A 19,689-nucleotide genomic window follows, 5' to 3' on the forward strand; every position below is an offset into this window, starting at 1 on the left:
TTTAGGGCATTCAGCTGGGAGAAAGGAATCAAAAAATTGAGGCTCTGCTGCCTGGACAGCTGATCAGTTATGTTCAAGCTCTTGACTGATGCAAAACTCTGAAGCAGACCCTGTCACAGGCACAGGTTTCTGTCACCCACCCCCCAGGTGACACTTGGGAAGTCTCTCAGTTTCCCCTGTCTGGATTACTAATAAGGGTACAATTGCATACAGTTTCTTTTCTTCTTTATGGTTCTTTGATCCCAATCATTCAAAATACCATTTCAGGAAAGTGAGACAGTAAACATCAGTTCTGTCAAGCAAAGGAGGAATTAGGCATGAGGCTTGACTCTCCAAGAGCACCACCACAGCAGCCTGCCTTGGTGCTGGTTTCAAAAAGCATGAAGCCAATCCTCACAACAGTGCTCCAGGTTGGACATACAGCCTTTCTTTCTCTACCCTTACAGCCTAAGTTCCCATAACAGAGTCACAACTGAGCACAGTGGCACAGCAGCTTGTCTGCCTCATGGGGCTGCCACCAGCAGGAGACAGCTCCCAAGTGGCACCATGAACAAAATCCAGACTTGTTTCAAAGCCATCCCTTTCTGTCCTTCCTTCACGCTTCTGGTCTGCAGGGATTTGCAGGCTGTTCACCTGATCAATCCATTGCACGGGTTTTGTTTTTCTTTGGGAACAGTATATGTCTCTTGCCTTGCACCCCTTCCAGTACATCTCTGTTTTTCACCCCCCATTTGGGCAGTCTCCCAAAGCTTATTCCCATGAGACAGGACAGTAGCTGCCCTGGAGCACAATATGGGGGGGTGGGCTCCCTGGGGTGGGTGAAATGGGGGCAGAGCCCCTTGGTGCAGTGAAGACACAAGTTGTGCCTTCAAATTCCTAAAACTGTGGTGCCTGGGTGTCCCTCCTTACTGGCAGTGCTAACCAGGGAGGGAACAGGTGAAACAGCTCCACATTTTCATCACTTGAATGGTCTGTTGAGGTAGTGACAAAAGCTCCCTGAAGGAGGAAGAAAAACCACTTCAGTGCAAAACCACATTTTCAAGGTCAGTCATGAAGTTTAAGAATATTATTTTATGAAAACAAATGAAAAAGAAAGCTGCAGCTATATGCACAATTCACCCTGTGTCAACAAGGACAAAACTCTTTATTGAAATCTCTAACAAGGGGGTTAATAAGCTCTACAAAATGCTAGGTACTTCTGAGTTGAATGCATCATTTAAAAGTTTCAGGGTGAAATAGCATCCTGGAAGATGCGCCTGAAAAATTCCCCTAACCAAGGAGAAAAAAATACTCTGATGAGTTATTTGTTGCTTATCTTGGACTGCTGCAATGATGCTGTTCCCTTAAAGATTACCCAAGCAGCAGCCAAGCACAGCACAAACCTGTGTGCTAGTCCTTGTAGTTGTATGGGATACCTAGGCCCATTTTGGATCCTCAGTGTAGGAAAAAATTGCAATAAGCCACTTCCACTGTGCTGTAGATAAGCTTAGATTAGCTTGCCTGCAGGTAACCAGCACAAATGGCATAACACAAGCTTGACAATGATAAACTAGACAAAATATGTGTCTACATGATGATGGACAATGCGTTGGTTTGGTTATATTTTTCATAGAAAGTTTTTAAGTATCCTAGCTATGATGCTTATGAGTACAGTGTTTTTATTCTGAGTGATTTTTTTGTTGATGTTCAAATTACAAGAATAATCAGAGATTAAACAAGCATTCAGAGATGTTACAGAAGTGCTCCCACCTTCTGAGCCAGAACTATGTAATTTACTTTTCAAAGAACTCTGATCAGATTTCTGAGTTCAGTTCATATGAAACAATAAAGTAAACCAAATTCCATAGCCATTTGCTTTGCTGAAAGGGGTTTTAAGATTACATTAGAGATTGTAAGAAACACAATGAAGAAAAGAAAGAAAATAGTCTGTGTTTTAAAATAAACCAAGAATGGTCACAGAGCAATAAATGGCCCAAAAAGCAAATGTCAAAAAGGCGACTGAAAAAGAAATGCCAACAGAAGCACAGTTACACTAAATGTCCCCTTATCGCAAAGATAAAAAGCAAAGGCTGAACTTGACAAGGCTGAAAATAAGTTTGACAGCCTTAGACAAGAATTCTAAGATGACCTTGGCTACACTGATTTGAGTAAGCAGTTGTAGACAGATGGGCACTTTCAAGTATATAATATTCCTGGGTCTGTAGGGACAATCTTGCTGCTTATAAATGAGGTCTGAAGAATCAAACTAGATGTTGCAATGTAAGAAATGCCAAACATTATCTTCAGAAACAATCTAAAATATCATAGTCTAAACACAAAAACATCTGGCACTGAATAGAAGATATCCAACCATAATAATGGAAATTCAGATAAAACAAAAAATAATAGAGCTATTGTTCCTTGTTCACTCTTGGTACAATACCAAAGAGGATATATCTGGATGACAGTGAAAACTTTATCATATATCTCTTTCTGCAATTGAATTAATGCAGAAAAATCACTTAATAAAATTGGAAGTCATTATATATTAATTTTTAGGAGAAAATATTGATTCTCAATAAAGTCGATTAATTGCTAGCAATTTACATTGGAGGGGAGGGGTGTGACTCCTAGAGCTCTGTTCTGGGTGTCCTCAGCTACAAGGTGCATGAACTATTTTGTATAACCTCCCCATAAAACATTCTTACACCTCGCCTTGCAATTATTTCACTGGACAGTTTTCTTAAGCACTTCTATAAGCCATGTTCTCTTTTGAAACTGCCAGTGCACTCAAGTGTTTCTTCTGTGCATATTTCCCTGCTACACCAGTAACACACTCATCACCAAGTCTGTTTGGGTTTTAGAGACCTTCAGCGACAGAGGCTTTCATGTTCCTCAGTTTTTCTATAGATAGATCAGCTTCAAGATGGATGGTACTTCAAGACAGCACAAACACTATTATCACATTGCGCGGAGGTGTGCAGACTTCAAATAAACTTGAAACCATGACTTCTGTTTTTCTCCTGTCTACCAAGAATTGCAAACGGCTTTTTGTGCTGGAGAAATATTTCACTTACAGCTTTCATTTATTAATTAGGAATCTGCAAAAATAAGAGGATCATTTTTAACGTTTTGGTTTGCTGAGTTTCACTCTATAGCAGTGAGCCCTCACAATTAATCATTAGTTAAACTCTGCTCATTCAGAGTCTGTGGATGATGTGCCATTATAGTTTTTTTTCCTTAAGAGTGACCTGCATTACTAAAAATATGCAGCAGGGAAACAAAATAAACTAATATTTCATCTTCCATGCGGTGCTTGTTCTTTTGAAAAAAAAAAAAAGACTGTAGAAGTTGCATACTGTGCAAATATTTTAAACTTAATGAAAGCTCAACAGCAAATCAGAAATAAGTTTGCTTTTTCTTTGAGAAAAACACATGAGAATTTGTTTCAGGTCTCAATAAAAAAATACCAAAGTACTTTTCAGCGCTTTTTAGGTCAACCTCTCTTAGATTTACTTGTAAGGCAACTTTGTATCATTCATATGTATCAAATGTATTATCAGTCCACTGTTTTATTTGTGCAGTTCTGAATGAAAACTACTTTCAATGTGTTTTCCATTAAAAAAGCTATTTGTTGTGGTCTAAATAAGATTTCAAATGTATTTTGCATTATAATTCTAGAATTATACATTAATCATAGTTGAAATTATGATGGCTAAACATAGTGTTCTAAGTGCTGTGAAAATCCATACCCTTCAGATGACTAAAAGAAAATAATGTCTTCAAATGCCAAACTGCTGAAGGAACAACTTTCTTCACAGTCCTAGCAGATGGTATGTTTTATCTTCTATTAAAGAAAGACATCATTAAGAACATTAAAGCACCTGGATAGGGATTATCAGAATGTAATAATGGTAAAATGGTACTTTTCCCATAGCTGATCAGACTATGGAAAATGAACCACAGGGCTACACATGCATGCCTGCCCCATAAACAGTGAGGGTAAGGGTTGGTAGCAGTCTGAACATGAACAGAGATGTGAAGCATAGATAAATACCAACCATAGAGCATGCTCAAGAAAATAACTAAGTTTACAGAGAAAGTTCAATAGTTTGCTGCAAGTTTGACAACTTATTCTGGTGGTAAGATCTGTGGTGGTACGATATAACCGTTCTGATATAACTTTTAATTATTATTATTTATCTTATATGTAGGTTCAAAAATAAAAATAAAAATTGTATTTTGCTGTTCTGGCAAACTCTCAAGCTTCTTAGAGCAAAAGCTGTGGACTTTGGAAGGGGGATGTTCATGCGATTCTTAAGAGAAAATAAAAAGCCATGTTTCTTAGGTCCAAGAGCTCTCTCTAAAACTCTGTTTTCTACACATTTTACATCTACATATTGATGAAAATGTGCGTATTACAAGTTAAATATTCTTGTAATTATTTCAGTGTTATTTTTCATTTGTACCACCCAGGACCAGAACTTCCAAATAAATGTATTTCTGCTTTGAATTCACAGGTTAGAGTCTCATTTGGTACTGCTCATTTTGAATCTCGGTTGCTAATACATTTGAAATTGCTTCTGCTCAAGAGAAGGGCCTTTCTACAGATCAAAAGCCTGAAAAAAATTGCAAGTTATTTCAACTGTAATAACCTCCTACCCAGCTGTCATTCTCACTCTGCTGCATTTTTGTTAGCAAACTGAGATCCAACATTAGCAATTTCTCAAAATACATAGCCATTTCATAAAGGCATCTGAACATAAAACTTCAGTGCTGTAATCAATGGCATGATAGTACAGTGAAACTCCCAACCTGCCTATGACTCGCATTTCTGATTGCTGGGCCAATTTCTGTGTGTCGAGAGGTATGAGCAGTTACTGTCTCTTACACATTTTCATTTAAGAGAAAAAAATATTTTCCTTGTATCTCATAAACTCAATTTTCAAAGCATAAAACTTATTTTGGTCACACTTCTTTTTAAGGTCTGCTGTCAGACTTTGATACGATGAATGGTTTTGTCTGGCAAGAAAATTTAAAAAAAAAAAAAAGGAAAAAATGATCTGTTAAAACTAATTATTGTTATGTAATACAAAACATCACTCTTCAGGGCATGAGTCAAACAAATGTTCACTATCAGATTTCTGTTTCCTTCAGCTAAAAGTCCAGATCCCGCTCTTGCTCAAGACAGTGTATCAAATGGAGACATCCCATTTAAATACTCATCTCCTAGGCAAATGTGACAGACAGGATAGTCAAAATTCATGTTTGCTTTAGATTAACTTATTTCTATCATAGTTGAGGAAATGAAATCTGAAATGTAATTAACTTGTGTATTTATGACAATTTATGTTTTAGATTGTCATCTCTTTACTGAATTGATCGTGTATTTTTTACTAGAATGAAAAGGAGACAAGGATAACTTGATGTATCTCCTTCATACAATTCACACTTTTGTAACAATTCAGATTTAAATCTGAATTTAAATCAGATTTAAATCTGAATCTGTTAATTTGTACCTGTTACATAAATGAAACAAATGAAAAATTATTTTTGACTGACCATGTTAATTCTATTTTCTGGAAGAGTTAGAGCACCTCATCTCCTTGCTCCTGCTGGGCCACTTGTATCTAAATCAATCCTCTTCTGATCTGCTTGAGAGGAGAAACAGAATACTCCATGTAGATAATTATATATAAATCTCCTAGATAAAATAATACAAAGATTACATGAACATACATATAAAAATAAATTAATACATGTATTTATTTACATATATCTAGTGTAGGCATGCCTCAAAATACATTGCATGAATACATGGGAACTTAGAAAGCAGTAAGAATTTACTTACTGTTAAAAGTCGATTAATTTTTTAAAAAATTATTATAATCACAGTAAATAAGTAAATGGTGCATACTTTAAAACTACCTCTATTAGGAATACTCAGAATTTTGAGTTACAACTGCAGTAATACCAACAATGTACAGTATCTCTTCCAACAGCATTTGAAAGGCAAAACACTAAAAATATGTAAAATAAAATGGAAAGTAGACCTCTAATGAAAAAATTGACTGCCTAACAACTTTTTTCAGATGGATACACAATGAACTAAACCACCTCATCTGCCAGATATGGGAAACGTGGTAATTAAGACATGTGATAATCATATGGGAGAAAACTCACTGTTTCACACACACAGAGCACTTACACATATAAAAAATGCTGCTCTCCAGAATATTCTACTGAGAAAACTGAGATGTTGAAAAGATCCATTTTGTAGCAAATATTTCCAACTCAAAATGGGGGCGGGGGGTTGTCTTAAGAATTTGTATGACTCCACTGGCAACATCAGAGGCTTTACAATCAACCTCCTGCTTCTCAGGATTTTTTTTATTTTGCAAACCTCTGAACAGATCAGAGTGTGACATTTGCTTGAAACATCTAAGTGACTATTTAATGAGTCATTCTGCAAATGACTTTTGCCTTCAGCCTCTCTAGGATAACCCAGCCATAAGTTCCAAAAGGGAATTACAAGGGAATAATCAGCTGCATTTCCCATCTTTATGATGCTGACTTTCATTGTACTTTCACAGAGGTCTCAGTCAGTGATTCCAGCTCTGTTTTCAGAGCATTCTCCCAGTGCAATACACAAAAATGTATTTCATTTTTCATAAGAAATTAGTACTTTTTTTTTTCATTACAAAGCTATATAGAATTCGGAGAGTTTTTTAGCATTTAATGCTAAAACAGAGGGAAAATGAACTACCAAGTGCTACCAAGGACCGAAGTGTCTCCATCCACTCCAAAAATACAACAGATGCACTCTGTCGTCATCCTCTGCCTTGCAAGACATACTTACTCATTCACCAGGACCAAAGGCTATTAATCTCTCTTTTTTTTTTGCATTGTCTTTATCTTACTGCATAAAAAGTATTCTTTTGATCACAGAACAAAATTTCCTCTTTGTGGTCAGAACCATGCAGATATATACATTCAATATCTAAATTCTTAGAATCATGCTCATTTTTAATTCTCCAAAAAAGAGGATAAACATCTGTAGCATTAATATCTGTTATCTACCTTTTTAAAAAAATTCTCATTGATTATATCGATAGAAGTACTAACGGCAAATTGAATTAAGCTTAATTAAAAAAAAAAAGCCAAGCTCAAACAAACAAACAAATAAATCCACTAAAAAAAGGGTTTAAATACATAGTATTTTCTAATGGAATCTTTCTCAATAAAAAAGACTTCTTTTTTCCAAGATAATCATCTACAAAACCCATCCCCCACCTTTCACCCTCTCTTGTCTCTTTTTATATTAGTCTCTTCTTCTTCCCAGTCTTTTCTCTTTTCCTTTGTCTTCTACACTTTTGGGATAACTTTTACTGATCAGAGTCTGCTCTGATTTAAACTTTGGGTGGCCTTGCCACTTTTCAATCAGGATATAGAGCATGACCATCACAATTCCACAAAATCTGCAGGAAACAGTCTGCAAAGTGAGTTGCACTGAATAAAATCCAGCTGCAAAAATCATCCCTCTTTTTTCTTCCTGCAGCAAAGGTAGATTTTACATTGAAAATCAGCAGCAAATATCTCATGTCCTTTGGACTGCATCCAGCAATCATTTAGATATCGGCTTAACTTTAGGCACAGAGTTGTTTAACAGAGTGCTTTAGTTAAAGTGATTTCTCACTGTCCTACTCTTGAATAAACATTCTTAATTACTTGAGGTGAATTATAAGTGCATGTATTGGTACTGGCTGGAATTCCATGTACTTAACTTTTTGGGAACTGTACTTACTACAATCAAACAGGAAAATTACAAAATGAAACAACTTGTCATTTTTTATTGCCACCTATGAACTATTAAACTTTAATTATAGTTCCTTTAGAGTTTTTAATGACTTACAGTCTTGTTACACATATTTTGAATATTTCAGTTATTGATAGTTCAAATTAGCACTAAGACAAAGTCTTCATTAGCATTTGAAGACTTTTAGAGTTTTCTTACCAGAAACAACCTAGAGTGTTAAATGTGTCATTGGTAAATCCTTCATGCCTTGCGCCTATAACTGGGAAAACAGCATGATGCTTCTTCATGGGGGAGTTGTCAGTTAATTCTCATGTATGAAAAAGAGGCAGTATCATAAAATTTTCCATTCTTTTCCTCTCTGATGTAGGGATAGAAAAAGTCCCAGCTAGAAAATAATGCATTCTGCCAGTTCTTGTCAGTGCTGGGTTATATACACAGCAAAATGTCACCTTTGGTTTCCTCCCTAATACCCAGGAAGTAGCACTCTGGCCACCTAGGGATCAAACCAAGAAGTTGGTTTTTTTCCAGAAAAGGCAACTAAACCTGGGTATAGACCATGCAAGGCTTAAAAATAACCAGAACAAGAATTTCAAAATCTCAAACCTAAGGTTTCTTTTGATCCTGGCTTTGTGTCAGCTTTGTCTGTTAGACCTTGTCCAATTTTGTCACAAATGTTTCCATTTCCTCTGATCCTCACCTCTCTTTACCGAGCTGGAAGGCAGAGCTCCTTTTGACCTGGTGTTAGAGTGAACCATAACAAAGAGAGCCCAGGTAAAGTCCTGAGTAAAAATCCCAGCTCTGGTAGAAGGTAGGATTACTCCTCTAGCATGATTATCTTCTCCTTGTCACCAAAGAAATCCTGTGAATGTTAATGGTTCAATATCTTCAAGTCAATGACCCCCACAGCTTAAGTCTTTCCTAGTACATCAATCTGTGTACAAACACTTCCTTTATTACCTTTCATGTAACATTATGTCCAGCTTGTGACCAGCAATCCAGGTGCATTCAGTATGCAATTTTGCATTATTTAACATAAATTTTAGTAACAGCACATAGTAGCACAAATGTGTCCTCAAAGGTTAGTACTCTTTCCTCTCTATTACAAAGCAAAGAGTGTAGTAGTAAGGAATAAAGCAGAGCATAAAGCTGCTGAAATCAAAGCCTTGGAGAAGAAGTGAGAACAAATGTTTAATGCAGCAAGGAAAACTACAGAGATTTTTGCGCTGTAAGCTATGTTGCTCCCAAAGGTCTAAATCTCCTAGATTTAGATTTTGAAACTAAACTGTATGGTCACTCCTGAAAGCAATTGGATTGAAAAGTGTGAGGTTAGTCCAGACAATTTTACATTTGCTAGGCTGAGTAGCTGAGAGTCTTAGAATTTGTTTTCCCTAAAATCTCCAGGCTATGGCTCCTCACAACTGCTAAAGTAAAAGCTGTGGAATTCACTTTTTCCTCTCTTGTGCTTTGCCATGAGAAAAATGAAATCTGCAATGACACACAATCTGGAGCTCCATCTGAAATCCAACAAGAGAGTCAATGTAGGTCTTTAGATTCATCTTTCCTCTTCCAAAAAGCTCTACTGTGAAACTAGTGTTTAAAGCCCTTCTCAAAAATGGAGCAGTTCCTTACTCACACTACTGCATTTGCTTGTGAAAATGTGTTACTTACTCAGTCCCAACACAGCCAGTCCAAGTGGCAGCTACTTCGCATCCCTGGTATAGCAGTGGAGACAGGCTGAGTCCAATTGAATACAACAGTAGCTTCTCTGCTCTTAAAAATTCATTCGTGCCTGTGAGGTATGAAATAAATCTGAAGCCATTTCAACAGATTGTGAACAGAATTAGGATTTCCAGGATTAACACAACATTGGTTTTTTACCAAAGAGCAAGTGAAAATGCTTATTTAAAAATGAAATGCTTCGTTACTGTTCAAATATTAATTAAAGACTTCAAAAATTACAAAGCTTGATATATTGAATGCACAAGTGCCAGGGAATTGAAATTGGTCATAAAAGAGATTTAAACAGATGACACAGTTTAAGGTAAATGCGTCTGTAACCATTACACACTTGTGAAAAATAACACCATGTTTCTTTCACTTCAGGAAAATACTGGGAAAAAATGAGACTGTTAGAACAAGATTTGCTCAGTTTCATTAGAAGAACTTACAAATTCTACGGATTTAGGTGTTTAAATTCCAGTAGTAATGCTTATAAGTTTATTAATACTGAACTAAAAGCAAGCAGGAACAGCATAAGCCATATACACCATAATACAGAAAAAATCTTCCCCTAAATTCCCTCTCTTTTTATTTTTAATACCTCTCTAAGCTTCATTCATTTGAACAGGACACTTGCACAAAAGCCAATGGGGGATAATGATGCAACCCAAGATCTGAGTGCAGTGTTGTTATCCAAATTCAGAGATAAGAACATAAAAGGTATAGAAGATCAGGTCACAAGCAAGAGCCTTAATCAGGCTTTCCAACTTCTCTCTGTAATATGCTTTTTTTATGTAGCATATGCTTGAGGTAACAGAGATAGCCCTGTTCTGATGACTCTCTAATGATATGGGAGCACTTTCAAGAAGGTCAGATCTCTTCTCCTCCCTGTTCTGTGAAAGGTCAGCAGCTTCTTTCAGCAACTTATCCTTTCAGATCCCTTCTTTAGTTAAAAATGGACAGCATGAAAATGAAACCTATTTGAGTCACCAAATAAACTTGCTGTGAAGTTTGACCTGAATAATCTTTTAAATTTGGTTCATCTGCCAAGGGATAAAACCAATTATTCATACAGCTTTACTGAAAGCAACTGTTGTCACCCTAATGCATGATTAACTTTCCAAAAATAAAAAAAAAAAAAAACACAAGTATTTTTTCCCTCAAACCTGACATAACCTCCACATTTCATGAGAAACATGAGTGCTTTTGAATCTCGAACGGTTCCCAGGATAATAAGATACATCTGTTCTACACAATGACTAAGCACTATAAATAACATAGTTTCAGCCCAGTGAAGCAACCAAAGTAACAGTCAGTTACCAGCAGAACAATCTTCAGACAACAATCACCACTAACGATGAAAGCTCTTGGGCTGAGAAAGACAACTTGTAACACCACTGAGGAATGAAGAGAGACACTTACCAAGTGAAGCTCTTGCTTTACTTGTGCAGGCAGTGAGGAATGTTCCGCTTTGTAGGCATCCACACAGAGCATTTTAACACCATGAATAAGCACCCCAGTGCTAAATGAGCACAAAAAACAAAGCAAAAAGAGCAAAAACTGTGTTGTATCAGGAGTATTCTGAATCCATGTTAATTAACCTTGCTATTAGCAGAGCTAATTTACTCTGGAAAAACACTAAATTGCTACTGGACCCCACTGGGGCTTTTGCAGCACACTGGGCAGCCCATGGCACCACCTGGATGTGCTGCTCACACAGACCTGGCTCAGGGATCACTTACAAGAAGACAGCTCACAGCCCTCTTCTGTGATATAGCAGAGCTTTTACAAGTCATTCTGTTGACACCACCTTACAGTCCTGAAGGTAGAATAGAAAAGATATAGGACGATATCTTCAGAGAAAAACTCTGGCCTTGCTAAAGGGAGAGGTGAACTACTCTCCTACTTGAATAGGGCCAGCATTTCCCTTTCCTTGAAGTGAGTCCCAAGCTGTTCAAATAGCATCAGCTACTTTTATAGTCACAATACTTTACCTCTGAGTTCACTCCAGCTGGAATTTTTTGCTTAATGTGTATGGATCGTCTCAGCCACCTCTAAAGGGATCTGACCCTCGAGGTCAAGAGTCCAAGACATCCATTTCATTCTTGCAACATTGCAGGGCTGGTTTTCAGACAGGAAAGAAAAGGATAATTCTTCAAAAGAAACTCAAGTAAAAGGTAGATGAGGAGAATGTAAATGCTGCCCTGGCTGAAGTATAGCTGGGAGAGTTCAAGCTGGCATCTGTATATTTCAAAAAAGTGCCAGAGTAACCACAAACTGTGGTGATCCTTACTGTGCTTCCTCAGACTTTGAAAATCCATCAGTAAAGTATAATTTGTAAAAGCTACCCTTTCATTTTCTTTCTGTGTTATATATTTATAAATGTTACCTTATAGTGCTGATGGATAGAATAGTCCTTTGTATTTCCTCTGTTTTTAAGTATTGTTTTTTTCTTGTTTTTATGGAATAAAGTCCAAAAGCTAGGAATACCTCATTTTCTCCTCTTGATTGTCTTATTATATATTTGCATGCTTCAACTGCCAAAGTATATTTAGCTGTTCCAGTCTATCCCAGCTCTTTTCTCTCATCAGTAATATTTTTGCATAAGGTCTTCCATCAATCCCTCCCTGAGTCATAAATTTTAGTCTTTTTCTACAGTTTAAAATTGCAGTGGGCCAGCCTTTGTACATGTACTGCTTAGCACCAACACATCCTCCAACTTCTTTTAACTACTTCCCTGATGTCAAAGAGGTCTGCTGACCTCCTATTTTATCTTTAACAAACAATTATTACAGCAGATACTTATTTAATCATCTCATGCAAAGATTTTTGCTATGATATTTACTTTTGCTTTAAATGCATACAGTATGGGGAAAGCAACTTAGCCTTTCTGGTATAAAGAACATTTCTGAAATCACAGAAAAATGGTCTTCGAATTGAAGGTGCTGGTGCCAGGACATGAAGTACTGATAAATAAGTAACCTTTTAATTTTGTAAGCTTTTAATGTTATTTTTTAGGCTTATTTTCTTACAACTGCATGCAACATACAGTAAAAAGAATCAATCAGGGACCACAATGGCTTAAGAATCCTACTTACCACATAAAAAGTTGAGAACTGATAGACACACTGAGAATCTGACTTTCCACATACATCACCCAGGTGCGGTGTTAAGGTTTTTTCTTTCTACACAAGTCAGCTGTCAAGAGCATCACCATCTGCACCCTCCATGCCCTGGGTGAGAGCTGTTCTCAAGCAGGCTGTGAGATAACCAGCAGGTGAAAAGCCTAACCCCATGAATGGCTGGCTGCTCCAAGGTATGACATTCAGAATTTTTTGGCATTTATAACAAACATGTTGTGATTGAAAATTCAGGGTTTCATGTTACTCATTAGAAGACTCATGTGTGTTCCAGATGTGCTCACCTGAGTTTGCTGTGAGAGTGACTTTTTACACGGGCAGATAGTGATCAGAGAAGGAGGAACAGTTTTAACTTAAAATAGAAGAGATATTAAGAAGAAATGCTTTACTCAGAGGGTAGTGAAGCACTGGAACAGGTTACCCAGAGAAGGTGTGGATGCCCTATCCCTGGAATTGGTCAAGATCAGGCTGGATGGGGCTTTCAGTGATGTGAGCTAGTGGAAGGTGCTCCTGCACATGGCAGAGGGATTGGACTAGGTGATCTTTAAGGACCCTTCCAACTCAAACCATTCTATGATTTTGTGATTACAGATGTAACCAGAAAAATACACATTCAAGTGATCACGGAAACTTGCCAATGTGGATTTGAAGCAAGATATGGATGGCATTTTGAAAATGTCAAGTATTTCCTATGCTAGAAAATACATAATCAGATGTATCAGAAAATAGTCAGATGCTCCTTTCTTTTTACTTAGAGTCTTTGTACAAGTACATTTGCATTTAATTATGATAAATGAATAAATGCCATCAAAATTTTCAAAAATATTTTATTTGGTAAAATAAAAAAAATAAAATAAAAAAACCAGTGTTTTTTCACTGGTTTGATTTGTCCAGTGGCCTGAAAAAAATAAAACTGAGCTCAAATGTTAGGAAAACCAATTTCATGACAAACTTAATGAAAATGTCACAATCTTCATCAGAAATTTTTTCAGTCTAAAAATAAAGAACATCTGAAAATCCACTTTGCTTTATGCTTATTTACTTCCTGCCTTACTAGCTTAATTGCAGAACACAGAAGCAAAAGCTCTTCAATGCCACACCTGGAAGAGATACCAGGTACACCAATTTGACTAAAATCTCTCTGGGTACTTAATCTTAGAGATTTTTTTTCTTTGAATTCCTCATGTGTTTATAAATTTAATAAGCGGCCTCACAATGAACACTTGATCTGTAGCTGTTATAAAGTCTTTATGGGGAATATTTCATGCACTGAACATTAATGAAATCGAAAATGGAAATATCCTAAACAGTCAAAAAGGTCGCTTGACAATACACCACAAAGAAGATGCCTAAGCAACACTAAACAAAACAGCAGATCTATTATTTACAAAACTGAGTATAGCATCTGAAACACAAGTCCATTATGCATTTCAGCATTATATTTCAATAAAGTGTCAGCAACTAGTTTTAATACTGATAGCTTATTGTACATTCTTACCCTCTTTCAAAAAAAAAAAAAAAGAATGGACTAGCTATTTAATTTTCTGAAAAAGAAATCAACATGTGCATATTAAAAACTTGTTCATTTATCCTCTATATTCATCTGTCACTTCCCTCTCATCTACATAGAAATAATTCATTTTACTATAGAATTTCCTTTGTACCGTGGTCTAAAAAATGTACTTGCTTCATTTGTTCCTGCAATCTTCCTTAAGGAAATATAATTGCACCTCTATCTGAAACATCATTTTTAACTTATCAAAAGCCCTTCACTGCCCAACAAGCTGGCCTTAAAAAGTTTTCCTATGTTGTAACTAGAGATGAATAAAACAAGAATCAAAGTGGTAAGAGTCAGTGCAGTGAAATGAACTCAACTCATGGAGAACCCAAGTCAGCCATAGATTCCTTTAGATATGGGGAAATGTCCCCAGTATGGGGTCAAGTCCAACAGATAAGCTTAGTCCCTTTATAATGACTGGTTATCTTGTTATTACTACTAGAGAATTTTCGTTACTAACAGCATACTAAATCCTTTCCATTAAGTTCATATGATATTATCTAGATATTTGCTTGAATAAATGAAACATCATGTGTTAGATGTTTTATAAAGTAACCTTTTGCACTGCATCAAAACATACACTCGAAAAGAGGCTGCTTTGATGCCACATACAACTGCATGTAATAAGGCTCTGAAAGCAATTCACTGAAAAGTGTCTCACCAGGCAGACATGAGTCGTTTTGCCATGAATATTCCTTATGTTCAAAAAATGCATTTAGAAAGCATGACTTATTCCTCTATAACCTTGTCTGCCCTAAAGTACTGTAGATGGCCATCAGAGCATTGTAAGTGCACCCATCAAACACTCTAATCAGGAGTCTTTCCATCAACAAAAGCACAGAAACAGCAGCTGAAAATACTTATATAATTTCTGTTGTGGTTTAAGACCAGCTGCAAACTAAGCCCCATGCAGCTGCTCCCCTCCCCCCCAACCCCTCCAGTGAGAAAGAGAGACAAAGGGTAGAGGTTACGGGTTAAGATAACAAGTTACTGGGAACAGCAATAAGATAAGAAAATGAGCATAACAATATTAATAACAAAAGTGTATAAAAAGGGGTGGTTTACATGCAAAAAAATGCTCGCCAAGTCCAAAGCAATGCAACTGTAGCTGGTACCCCCACACTGCTCCCTCCACTATGTTTTCTTTTCCCAAGCCCAAGACAATGAAAAAAAAATCCAGTGGGGGACAAACCACCCACGCGGGACCAGTGCCACCCCACCGCTCAGCTCACCACCCACTCCTCCAGAAAAGGACAAAATGGTCACAGATGGTCTGTATGTTCCCTTTTTTCTTGCTCCCTAAGCCACACCCCCTTCCTTCTTGGAAGTGAGAACCCCTACTTCCACTGCCTGCTGGTGATGTGCCTGATATAGAATAACAACCGAGACACACCCAGCATGGCTCCAAGCTCCTGCCCCTCACAGCTACCATGAGAAGATTAACTCTGTTCTAGCCAAAACTAGGACAATCTCCTAATGATAAAACAGTAGTAGTAGTAGCAGTAATAGTGGTAGTAGTAGTAGTAGTAGTAGTAGTAGTAGTAGTAGTAGTATTTACTTCTGAGACTTCCCCAGTCATACCAGAGCACAGAATTGTAGAGAGGGATCATAAACAGTAGTCTTGAAGTGAAAAAAGAAATAGTCAGCTCTGTCAAATCCCAGTTTCAACTACGAGATTACCCTACTCATCTCTCTTCCAAGTGTGCTTCTCCCAGGGTAATTTTATCCATATCTCTAAGTCTGTATAGTGTTGATACAGTGTTCACTTCTGGAATGGAAAAGCACTGAGACATGGTATATCACCTGTGGCCTGTCTCTCAAGGTTGTTCTCAAGTTTGGAGTACTTCAGCAGTGTGCATTGACCTTTGAGAACCAATGACAGCGACCTAAATAATTTTCAAAAGTCTGTGCTATAGATAAAAGGGAATGCAAGAAGTTCAGATCAGATTTGCTGAATTTATGTTCTGGGGTAACATTTGGCCTACATTTTGGTTCAGGAGATTTACTCTTCATCTTGTCTGGAGGTTTATAGTATTGACAGATCACACATGACAGCTGTGAGTGAGATCTTTGAAAATAATGAAAAAAGCTTTAATATCAGGAGGATTTTTGTTCAGAAAAACTGCTTACAAATACTAATGGGAGCTTGTAAGCCTCTAGGATGGCCATAGGTTACGTTTTTCAGCTTATTTCCCTGCTACCACAAGAGACAGAAATGTACTTTCTATGTATAAATGTGACCTTCCTACACAGTCCTATGAACTTTGCAGCTGCAGTTTAAAAAGGAATATCAAATACAGAATATTCTGTAGAAAATTAAAAAATAATGAATACTAGCTGAGTACGAAATCTTTTTATGCTGGTACAACTGTACTTAAAAGAGCACTATAAGTTATTTTTTTTACCAATGTTTTCTCTTTAGGTAGCCCTTGGAGGCTAAAACCAAGGTGGGCTTCCATTGTATTATGCAGAGTAATATAAGAGTTCAGAAGCAACAGAAAAAATTGCAAAAGCAATGGTTTTCTTGTTTTCTAATCAACAGACAAAAATACTCCATACTGAAGTTCTGCTACTACCTTGAGATGGTTTTCTACTTTTCCTTTGAATGCCTCCATAACACAAATCTCCATAACACAAATTTCCATAACACAAATCTCCATTTAGTTTATGTCCCACTGAAAAAAATCTTCTTTTGGCCAAAGGGAATGCACTACATATGCATGTTCAAAATGTATTGCCAGTCCAGCTAGAATTTTAATAACTTAATAATCCGTATTGTCCAATTAACACAGAAATGCTTCATTAATAATATAGGAGAAATTGCTATAGAAAGAAAATAGCACTTCCTACCACATACCCCTTTTCTCTGGTATGTGCTTCCCCTTCCCATGTTCTCTTGTGTCCAAAGGTCAATGGTTTCAGGCTTCCTTGAGAGGCTTTTGGATGATGGAGGGGTGTTGTATGTACAACAACCATCAAAATCTTCAGGTCCTTCACCAAGAAAAGTATGATCTTTGCGTATCCCGAAGATCCACCTAAAATCCTCTTTTTATGCTTTTTATCATGGTGTGTTTCTCATTGCTTCCTAGTCAAGTTTGAACAATGTCCCCCCAGCCCTGATACTCCAGGGGACTGTTGTTCATTGCCCAGTGGTTCTCTTTGGCCTTTACCACACACAGGTTCCCATTACTCAAGCTAAAAACAGGTCATGCAGCAGTCACTGACCACTGCACAGCTATTAAACGAAGCCCAACCAACAGGCTGAGTCACAGACAAGTGTGTGTCCCTGCACAACCATGTCAGTGCAAAGCCTGGTGTTTTCTCCTGCTAATGGCAAAAATCACATTGAACAGTCCAGCACAATTAACTTATGTCTTTATACTAGTCATGTTCAGGCCTATTTTGTTTTCTCATTTGTCTTTATTCCTTTCATTTTATTATGATTTTAAATAAACTTGAACCTTCTAAATAAAAATAATTTCTATTGAAGCAGGGGAAAAAAATAAGTCCATAATAAAAAATTCTGTTGTTTACAGAAGAATGAAAGGAATGAACCAGCTAAAGAATGGGTAAGCAAAACAAACAAACAAACAAATATTCAAAAAGACATATGTATTTAAAGAAAAAACCTAAAGCTGTGATTTTGTACTGGTGTTGGTAACCATAAGGCAGTATCTGGAAGGTCCAGTGCAACCTGTGTAACAGGACTGTTTACACTGCAGTGTAACTTAGCCCTAAATATTTCCAGTGATAGAAGTTCCACAATATCACCAACTGCCCCCCACCTACTGCTTCACTCTCTTTACCTCTAACAGTTTTCCTTAGCATCCTTCCTGCTGCTATTTAAAGTCATTAGTTCTTTAATCCACAAACATATCTAAATCTTTGGTGTGTTCACTGATGCACATAAAGAACATCTTTCCCCTTGCCTGACTGGTCCAAGTTTTATAAAGATCAACAGATGCTTTTAAATTATGCAGTTGTAGTAAAACATCAAGATATTGTTTACTCTTCTGCTTCTCAAGAACTTATAGTACCTGTGACATCATTCTGCATGGTTTCCTTTGGTTGTGTGCAGAGCTAATGCTGGAGACTAACAATTCAGATTATCATCTCTTCCCAATCTTGAGCAATTTATCCTTTTCAGACAATCTCTGACAAAGGAATTTTTAAAACTGATGGGTATGGTTTTGGCAGTGAGAACAAGTCATATATTATTAAAGTACAGCCTAAATTGGTTTTAAGCTTATAAGATGCAGTAATGTGTGAGGGCCAGGCTCACACACAACTCCCCAAACTGAGGTTTCGCCCAATTCTGTCTCCACCAGCTCTCTAATTCAGGTCCAGACAACAACACTGTTTCCAAGCTGGCCTCAAGCCAAGCCCTCCAGAGAGAGAGCAGATGTGCTTAGAGTCCTCAGTGTGTCTTCCAATGGTTTTATGTCTATTTATTAACATGTGAAATACTTTGGTGTTCCACAGGCAGGGAGCTGTGGGCAAATGGCTTTTGGTTAGCTTGATTTTGTCAACCTTCATATCCTACTGTCTCTTAATATCCCTGTGCTGTGCGGAAATGTGGAGCTAAACACATTTAGCTTTTTTTAATTCTCCAAGTTCTACAAATGAAGATGCTAATTTAATTATTTACTATTACTTATCAGCTTTAGGAATGAAAATATTCTTTTAGATGTTCATTTTCTCACCATAGCCATTAAGCACAAGACAAATTAGAGCTAAAGCGCCACCTAGTGACAAGCTATTGAAAGTTATTTTAGAATCCACAAAAATGGTTCTCTTTTTCGCTGAAAATTTAATGAATGTAAAAGAAATCAGAGTTTTACCGAGAGTCATACAAACCTTTTTGCTGATAAGCACAATACATTTACTGGAAAGAAATATTCCATTTATTTTTCATGCTTATAGTAATTCCAGTGTTCCCACCAACCCATTCTGCCCATCTTAAAGTTTTGAACTCTTTGAAGTCCAAAGTTTTGGATTATGTGGACTCATTCCACATTAATCGTGTGTCTTATTAACTGTTCACCCCAGTTCTTCCAACAACAGAGTTCAGAAAATTAGTTGCATTTGGTGAGTTTTATTTCATCAAGTCATCTGCCAAAACAACCAAATCCAAGGAAGCCCAGAAGAGAGAAGCAGCTTTAAAGCTGTCATTCCTTTGTCCTTCCCCTTCTACACTTTCACCCTGAGCCCCATGGGATGTCACCACTCCTCCCTCTTTCACTAGTCACATTGGGTGATGTGCTGAGTATATTTTGTTTCCTACTCAACATGCTGGGCACAAGTTCAAAACCAAGACACTCGTGCCTAAAGTTCTTAATAGCGAACCATGCACAGGAAAGGGGAACCAGAGCACAGAAACACAGAAGCTTCACAAATGTTATGGATGGTGTTTCCTTAAGAAGGACCTTTCCATAAGCAGCACTTAACCAACAGGAATCATTTAAAAAGTGATGCTG

The 19,689-nt window shown here is 37.1% G+C and overlaps 1 long non-coding RNA gene across 1 annotated transcript; it reads right to left on the reverse strand.

The window, feature by feature from the left end:
* Window positions 1–835: 835 nt before the first annotated feature.
* LOC127472081 (uncharacterized) lies at window positions 836–13,461 on the reverse strand. Its single transcript, XR_007904863.1, has 5 exons — window positions 12,613–13,461; window positions 11,509–11,635; window positions 10,937–11,036; window positions 9,464–9,584; window positions 836–5,630 (listed from the first exon to the last, which is right to left on the reverse strand). It is a non-coding gene; the product is annotated as an uncharacterized LOC127472081 (long non-coding RNA).
* Window positions 13,462–19,689: the final 6,228 nt, after the last annotated feature.

The sequence above is a fragment of the Manacus candei genome, unplaced genomic scaffold (assembly GCF_025592945.1).
Source record: "Manacus candei isolate 608988 ecotype Guabito, Panama unplaced genomic scaffold, ASM2559294v1 h1tg000028l, whole genome shotgun sequence".
NCBI lineage: Eukaryota > Metazoa > Chordata > Aves > Passeriformes > Pipridae > Manacus > Manacus candei.